Source organism: Ornithorhynchus anatinus, chromosome 5 (genome assembly GCF_004115215.2).
Source record: "Ornithorhynchus anatinus isolate Pmale09 chromosome 5, mOrnAna1.pri.v4, whole genome shotgun sequence".
Taxonomy (NCBI): domain Eukaryota; kingdom Metazoa; phylum Chordata; class Mammalia; order Monotremata; family Ornithorhynchidae; genus Ornithorhynchus; species Ornithorhynchus anatinus.
The window spans coordinates 25078099-25087270 of record NC_041732.1 but is presented as its reverse complement, the minus strand read 5'-3'; the positions used below and the strand labels follow the sequence as shown (position 1 = coordinate 25087270).

The 9172-nt window shown below is 44.0% G+C and overlaps 1 non-coding gene across 1 annotated transcript; it reads right to left on the bottom strand.

Moving 5' to 3' along the window:
* Positions 1 to 315: 315 nt before the first annotated feature.
* On the bottom strand, positions 316 to 453 carry LOC114812576. Its single transcript, XR_003760227.1, has one exon. It is a non-coding gene; the product is annotated as a small nucleolar RNA SNORA7 (small nucleolar RNA).
* Between the last annotated feature and the right edge of the window lie 8719 nt (positions 454 to 9172).

The following is a 9172-nucleotide window of genomic DNA, read 5'->3' as shown; positions in this document are numbered from 1 at the left end:
CAATCTCTGACCCATAGCACATCTTTCCCAAAACACTACACCTCTATCTGCAAACGTACTGGTAGTATATCCATAGAGTTTTCTTAGTAAAAATGCACAAGTGGTTTACCAATGACACTTTCAGCACAGTAAACTTTCCTTTCATTCAATTGTATTTATTGAGCACTTACTGTGTGCAGAGCACCATACTAAGCGCTTGGAATGTACAATTCAGCAATAGATAGAGACAATCCCTGCCCAGCAACAGGCTCACAGTCTGAGTCTCCAACCTCAACTCTCGCCCATGCTGCTGCTCCCCAGCACAGGTGACTTTTGACTTGTAGCACATTGCCTTCCACTTGCTAGCTACTGCCCAAGCTAGGAATGGAATGGTTATGCCTCTGCTTGACTCTCCCTCCCATAGTCGAGACTGGTATAGTACTGGAAATTCTCCAGATGCAACCCTGAGAGGGGAATTTTATTTTATTTTACAGATGAGGAAACTGAGGCCCAGAAGTAATGTGATTTGCCCAAGATCACTCAGCAAATAAGTGGCAGAGATAGAAATCAAATTTATGTCCTCTGATTCCCAGGTCCATGCTGTGGAAGCACAATGGTCAAGGTCCTACATTTATCCTATTTTTTCTCTGACCTTTCCCTCTGCCTAGGTTGGCTTGACCACTTTGGGTGTGTCTGGTGGGTTGATTGACTCCAGGCTTGGTTACTTGATTTAATCAAGTCAAGCCCAGTAGTTTAATTAACCCAAACTCCCTGGTTAGTTGATTTACTAAAAGCCAAGTCCAGTTATTTGATTGACTCAAATAATATATAATTGACTCAATAACTTGGTTTCATGACTGACTCGAATTGGAGTAGCCAAGCTCGATCTCTGTCAAGCACATTATAACACAGTGAAACCACATACTTGAACAAATCAAACCCCTGGCCCTACTTATCACCTTATCAAAGGAGGTCCAGGACTAAACAGAAAATGCCCCAGACACTCCCTGCTTTCTATCCTAAAGTATTTCTCCCATTGTATTGTTGTGATCATTATGAATGCTGTACCAATGGTATATACACTTGTTCATATGCCGACTTGAACAAGTGCCGACTTGTTCATCCCAAGCGCTTAGTACAGTGCTCTGCACATAGTAAGCGCTCAATAAATACTATTGAATGAATGAATGAATATAAAGAATCTCTGTATTGCTTGAAGTTGAGCAGGTCTTGACTAGCAAGAGAATCTCTGCCACTCAACGTCTCTCCCTACTAGTGCTGAATGAAGCACTAGAAGTAATAAAACTTGTCTCTGACATACCTTTTTCTGAACACAACACCGAGTCTGTAAAGTTTTTCTTCCTTAATGCTCTTTCCACCTTTTCACACAGTATGGGTCAAATGCATGTGCCTATTCAGTGGCGAAGGTTGCTTTTTATCTACATTGCATCTTGCCTAATTATCATAATAATGGTATTTGTTAAGCACTTACTATGTGTTAATCACTACTCTAAGCACTGGGGTAGATAATAATAGTAATAATAATGACGGTCTTTGTTAAGCGCTTACTATATGCCAAGCACTGTTCTAAGCGTTGGGGCGGATACAAGGTCATAATAATAATGCTGGTATTTGTTGAGGGCTTATATGTGCCGAGCACTGTTCTAAGCGCTGGGATAGATACAAGGTCATCAGGTGGTCCCACGTGAGGCTCACAGTCTTAATCCCCATTTTACAGATGGGGTAACTGAGGCACAGACAAGTGAAGTGACTTGCCCAAAGTCACACAGCTGACAAGTGGCAGAGCTGGGATTTGAACCCATGACCACTGATTCCCAAGCCTGTGTTCTTTCCATTGAGCCACACTGCTTCTCTAGACACAAGCTAATCAGATTGGACACAGTCTATGTCCCAAATGGGGCTCACAGTTTTAATCCCCATTTTACAGATGAGGTAACTGAGGCATGAAGCAATTAATTGACTTGTCCAAGGTCACACAGCAGACAAGTGGCAGAAGTGGGATTAAAACCCAGGTCCTTCTGACTCCTCCTTCTCCTCCTCCTACTAACCAGCCTAATAAACTGCTGTTTTATTTTTCTCTTTTTCTCTTTTGCATGCCTGAGATTTATGTTTCTGCCTTTTGGGGGTTTTCAGTGATGCTCACAATGAGGAGCAGTGTGGCTTAGTAGAAGGAACACGGGCTTGGGAGTCACAGCGTGGCTGAGTGGAAAGAGCACGGGCTTTGGAGTCAGGGCTCATGAGTTTGAATCCCAGCTCTGCCACTTGTCAGCTGTGTGACTGTGGGCAAGTCACTTAACTTCTCTGTGCCTCAGTTCCCTCATCTGTAAAATGGGGATTAAGACTGTGAGCTCCACGTGGGACAACCTGATTCCCCTATGTCTACCCCAGCGCTTAGAACAGTGCTCGGCGCACAGTAAGCGCTTAACAAATACCAACATTATTATTATTAGGTCGTGAGTTCTAATCCCAGTTTTGCCACTTGTCAGCTGGGTGACTTTCGGCAAGTCACTTCACTTCTCTGGGCCTCAGTTACCTCATCTGTAAAATGGGGATTAAGACTGTTAGTTCCAAATGGGACAACCTGATTACCTTGTATCTCCCCAAGCCTTTAGAACAGTGCTTGGCACATCATAAGTGCTTAACAAATACTATCATTATTAATGAGGAATCACCTCCAAAGTATATCCATAAAAATTGGAGGAGACAATTTCAAAATAAAGTAGAACAAAAATAGTTGGAAAAAGGGCATTTGGAGGTTTTTATTTCCTTTTCAACTTATGCTGCTTAAGAGGTAACATATACAATTGGATAAATTAATTCTGCATAAATGTCCTCAGAAATTAAAGTGTCTTGAGCTCTTAAAGACACTCATATGTAAAATCAGAAAACAAAATGTTGTTTAATAAGGCTGCTGAGTTTAATTCTTAGATTTGCTATTCACTCACTGTTATGGCCCAAGGCAAGCCATTTACCTCTTGGGGCCTCAGATCACTCAACCATAAAATACCTTGGATTTATTTACCTCCATTGTATATTTACATGCAAAGGGAAATCGATTGTTCTGTTCAGATGAATGGCTCTAACAAAGTGCCAAGATTGTTTTAAAATGCATAGGTAACTCTTGACTTAAAGCAATTTCCTTTGTAATTTTTCCTATTCCTGGACTATGGAAGAAGGCAATTTTCTACCCCTCAACCCCCACCCCCCACTGAGCTATACCATTCATGAACAAATTAGCTCACCAAGCCCATAAATAGTTGGCTAACTCTTTTCACTTTAATACTGTTCACTTTCATAGTCTATCTTTATGTACAGACTCTTGCAAGCAGATGGAGATGATACTGCAAATGCCCAATTATCCTGTGTTAGCATCTGATAAACTCAGGCACCATTACGACTCCCTAATGGGAATTTGGTCTCCCAAACCCAAAATGTGAAACACCATGAATTTTCAATGACAAACAATTCATCAAAGAGGTTTTAATGTCTTTTGAGTCTAGAGTATATAGACTGTATGTCCCCCCATTAGAATGATGGGGGACAGGTCTTCTTAGCATTATTGTTTCTCACAAATATCTAGTACAAGTGCTCTTCACAGAATAGACAAGCAAACAATACTGATGATGATGGTACATATTTACATTTAAATTAACTCAGGCCTGGGAGTCAGAGGACCTGGCTTCTAATTCAGGCACCATCACTTGTCTGCTGTGTGACCATGGGCAAGTCACTTCACTTCTCTGTTGCCTCAGTTACCCCACCTGTAAAATGGGGATTAAGACTGAGCTCTGTATGGGACATGGACTGTGTCCAACCTGATTAGCTTATATCTATCCCAGTGCTTCGTACAGTGCCTGGCACATAGTGCTTAAAAAATACCATTAAAAAAATCAAACAGCATCTACTCCCAATTATAGTCAAGTTATTTATTTAAGGTCCGATTTCCCAGTTTGTGAATTATCCATGTCTCCTCCATCTGCTTTTTTAAAATACCTTCATGAGAAAGAGAAAGGGGAGATTTTGAAGTTCGAACCAATGCTCTTCAATAAGACTTGGATGAAGAGAAGGTTGACAAAATGAATGTCTGTACTTCAGATTTTTTTTTTTGCAGCATCTGTTGAAAGTCTATTGAGAACAGAGCACTGTACTAAGCACTTGGGAGGGTACTGTTTTAAGACAGGGGCTCGTTCTTATCAGGAGAGTTTGATAAATCTCAGCTTCATAGAACAGTTTCAAAATTATTGGAACCACTGCCTGATTCTTACTCCTTCCCTGCCTTTTCTACAGCGGTATGTACACAGTAAGCACTTGATAAATATTCTTATTATTACATTGGTTAAGTGCTATGGCTCAGGCACTGTTCTAAGCACTAGGGTAGATACAAGTTAATTAGTTAGGAAACAGTCCCTGTCCCACATGAGGCTCACATTCAGAATAGGAGGAAGAGCAGGAATTGAATCTGCATTTTAGAGTTGAGGAAACTGAGGCACAGGGAAGTTAAGTGATTTGCCCAAGATCACGCAGCAGGCAACTGACAGAAACGGTATTAGAACCCAGGTTCTCTGACTCTAGGCCTGTGTTCTTTCCACAAGGTCACGCTACTCTACACTACTACAATAACCCTATTCATTTCCATTGGGGATGGGAAAGGGGTCATAAAAGAATCTTCAACTCTAATTCAATTAGCCCAGTCATTTGAGAATAGCCATTGATAAACCCCTGTGGGCTGCTACTCTCATTTAGAAACTGCCTTAGCTATTGTCTATAGGGTCAGAAGCCTTTCTGAAGTCTGTCATTACAATGGGAGCCCTGATGCTGCTTCTTACACTTTTCCTGTATTTTAATTGTGATCAATTCAAAAATTAGTCATTCAGTGGTTTGTATTTAGCAGTTTTGAACCAAAGCAAACATGTTTTCAATGTAGATTTCATTTTCAGATTTTGACTCTAAAGTAGTGATGGGGGCTCATTTTTGAAGATGATAAATTTGTTGTTGTTACCTACCGTGGCCTCCATTTCAAAACATGTCCTTTGGAATTAAGTCTGAGAAGGACTTAGTTCCCAGATTTGATAAGAAAAGGCAAGGCAGAATGTGTTGGGGAGCATAGTGGTAGTGTTATTTCCATAGAAGGACAATGAATCTTATTTCCCCACGTGTTGAAAATTTCTCTTTCTGGAATGGCTTCTTACAACACCCTAAATGATTGGCTTCTAGTGAAGGGTGTCATCATGAGGGTGCAGCGTGTTTACCAAAGAAAATTCAGTAAAAAGTATAAATCATGGGTTGGAAATGTTATTTCAGGATTAACATGCACTGAAGTAGGAAACAAAGCTAGATGAAAGCTGGAGGGAGATTCCACTGTTTGATTTTGCTTCATCTTGTCAGGATTAGCCAGGCCTACCTGGATCTGTGGTGTTGACCAGGGCTGTCAATTAAAACTAAACACATTTTAAGGTGGCTGCCAGCCAAAAACAGAAAACTTGCCAAAAACTAAACAAAGAAAAACTCTGCCTAGTTTCAAAGCAATCAGGCCAATGCTGTAAGAACACCATACTTGTAATTTGCTGCAAACTGAAGCATCACTGTTGAGGCACTAAAATGACTGTGGCATTTGTTAAGCACTTCCCTTGAGCTAAACTCTGTGCTAAGCAAGGAGTAGACACAAGATAATCAGGTTCGAACAGTCCCCAACCCCCTTGGAGCTCACTGTCCAAGTGAAAGGACAACAGGTTTTTAAAGACAATGCATCTCCTGATAATGAAGTGTCAGCCCTTCGGGACTTTTTGAATTTGCCCTCACTCAGCTGCTAACACTGGGGTTGGATGCTGGTGATGGGAATGTTGGGGCTGGAGATGTGGGCAATGTCTCACCTTGAACCCTTCTTATTGTCCTCTTCTAAACTACTGATAGAGCAGGCAAGTGATGGCATCAGGATTAGAACACAGACCCTCTGACTCTCAGGCCTGTGTTCTTTCCATTAGGCCATGCTGCTTCATCAGTGTTGACATATAGTAAGCACTTAAATATTATTATTATTATTATTATTGATATTAAATTTAATTATGAGTCCAAGACTTAACCAGAACCTTCCGGACCTTTAACTCTCTCCTTAGGCCCCTTGTTCCTCCCCCTCCCCCATCTCTCACCCCCAATGATCTGGCCACCTACTTCATCACAAAAATCAACACAATCAGGTCTGAGCTCCCCAAAGTCACCCCTCTGCCTCTCCCCTCCCCCCCCACCAACACTCTCCTCTACTTTTCCATCCTTCCCTGCAGTATCCTCAGAGGAGATCTCCTCCCTCCTCGCAAGTGCCACCCCCTCCAACTGTGCCTCGGACCCCATTCCCTCTCACCTTCTTAAAAACATCACCCCTGCCCTCCTCCCTTCCTTGACTTCTATTTTTAATCACTCAATCTCCAATGGCTCCTTCCCCTCTGCCTTCAAACATGCCCACGTCTCCCCCATCCTAAAAAAACCTGCTCTTGACCCCATTTCCCCTTCCAGTTATCGCCCTATCTCCCTACTACCCTTCCTTTCCAAAATCCTAGAACGAGTCATCTACAATCGCTGCTTAGAATTCCTTAACTTCCATTCTCTCCTGGACCCCCTCCAATCTGGCTTCCGTCCCCTCCACTCTACCTAGACTGCTCTCTCTAAGGTCACCCATGACCTCCTTCTTGCCAAATCCAATGGCTCCTACTCCATTCTAATCCTCCTTGACCTCTCTGCTGCCTTTGACACTGTCGACCATCCCCTCCTCCTCCATATCTTATCTCACCTTGGCTTCACGAACTCTGTCCTCTCCTGGTTCTCCTCTTATCTCTCTGGCCGGTCATTCTCGGTCTCCTTCGCAGGCGCTTCCTCCCCCTCCCATCCTTTAACTGTTGGAGTTCCTCAAGGGTCAGTTCTTGGCCCTCTTCTGTTCTCCATTTACATTCACTCCCTTGGTGAACTCATTCGCTCTCACGGCTTTGACTACCATCTCTACGCAGATGACACACAAATCTACATCTCTGCCCCGTCCTCTCCCCCTCCCTTCAGGCTCGCATCTCCTCCTGCCTCCAGGATGTCTCCACCTGGATGTCGGCCCGCCACCTAAAACTCAACATGAGCAAGACTGAGCTCCTCATCTTCCCTCCCAAGCCAGGTCCTCTCCCAGACTTCTCTATCACCGTGGATGGCACGACCATCCTTCCTGTCTCTCAGGCCCGCAATCTCGGTGTCATCCTTGACTCGTCTCTCTCGTTCACCCCACACATCCTATCCATTACCAAGACCTGCCGGTTTCACCTTTACAATATCGCCAAGATCCGCCCTTTCCTCTCCACCCAAACGGCTACCTTACTGCTACGGGCTCTCGTTATATCCCGGCTAGACTACTGTGTCAGCCTTCTCTCTGATCTCCCTTCCTCCTCTCTCGCCCCACTCCAGTCTATTCTTCACTCTGCTGCCTGGCTCATCTTCCTGCAGAAACGATCTGGGCATGTCACTCCCCTTCTTAAACAACTCCAGTGGTTGCCTATCAACCTCCGCTCCAAAGAAAAACTCCTCACTCTAGGCTTCAAGACTCTACATCACCTCGCCCCTTCCTACATCTCCTCCCTTCTCTCTTTCTACTGTCCACTCTGCACGCTCCGCTCCTCTGCCGCCCACCTCCTCACCGTCCCTCGGTCTCGCCTATCCCGCCGTCGACCCCTGGGCCACGTCCTGCCGTGGTCCTGGAATGCCCTCCCTCCTCACCTCCGCCAAACTGATTCTCTTCCCCTCTTCAAAAGCCTACTTAAAACTCACCTCCTCCAAGAGGCCTTCCCAGACTGAGCTCCCCTTCTCCCTCTACTCTCTCTACCGCCCTCCCTTCACCTCTCTGCAGCTTAACCCTCTTTCCCCCCCATTTCCCTCTGCTCCTCCCCCTCTACCTTCCCATCCCCTCAGCACTTGTACTCGTCTGCTCAACTGTATATATTTAATTACCCTATTCATTTTGTTAATGAAATGTACATTGCCTTGATTCTATTTAGTTGCCATTGTTTTCGAGACGTTCTTCCCCTTGACTCTATTTATTGCCATTGTTCTTGTCTGTCTGTCTCCCCCGATTAGACTGTAAGCCCGTCAAACGGCAGGGACTGTCTCTATCTGTTGCCGACTTGTTCATTCCAAGCGCTTAGTACAGTGCTCTGCACATAGTAAGTACTCAATAAATACTATTGAATGAATGAATGAATGAACCTTCAGACTCCCTTTAGGAACAGCTTGAATTCCCAAGATTCCAAGAGGAAAGGATAGGAATAACCATCCTTCCTCTCCTACTGTGGGACCCTAGCCAAGGAGAAGAAAAGAGCTTCTGGTCAAGGCCAAAGATATTGCAGATCTCTTCAGGCAGTGAATGGAGCTGGGAGAGGATTGAGAAATGGAGGAGGTTTGGGGAAGGGGGAGGGAAAGGGACAGGGTAGAAGAGAAGGAGTGAGGAAAAGAGGAGGAGGAGAAAGTACTAAAATCCAACAACTCCCAAACTGGGCCTAGGAACATCTCACCTCTCTAGTCCATTTTGCCCAGTGATGCATATTTAGATTAAAAAATCTAGGCCCCCAGTGCAGCTGAAAGCCCATTTTGCAGCATCTGTAATGCAGAGCTTATGCCAAACAAAGGCCTCTCTCTCTAGGCTTGCAGAGAACAGGAAATCTCTCCCAAACAACGAATCATACTTGAATAAAATAGCCAAGCTCATCCTTAAAGTTGACTCTGTTTTTTAATTGTATTTGCTAAGTGCTTACTATGTGTCAAGCACTGTTTTAAGCTCTGGTCTTCTGTTTGCTTCATCCCTGCTATGAGCCATGCTGCCTCACCCCTGAATGGCAGCTCTGAAAAGGTTTTCTGCATTGTTCATTGCGTGGCTTCGTGGAAAGAGCATGGGTTTGCGAGTCAGAGGTCGGGCGTTCTAATCCCAGCTCCACCCCTTGTCAGCTGTGTGACCTTGGGCAAGTCACTTAACTTCTCTGAGCCTCAATTACCTCACCTGTAAAAATGGGGATTAAAAGATGTGAGCCCCACATGGGACAATCTGATAACCCTGTATCTATCCCAGCACTTAGAACAGTGCTGTGTACATAGTAAGCGCTTAACAAATACCATAATTGTTAGTATTATTATTATTACTGCAAAGGTTGTTACA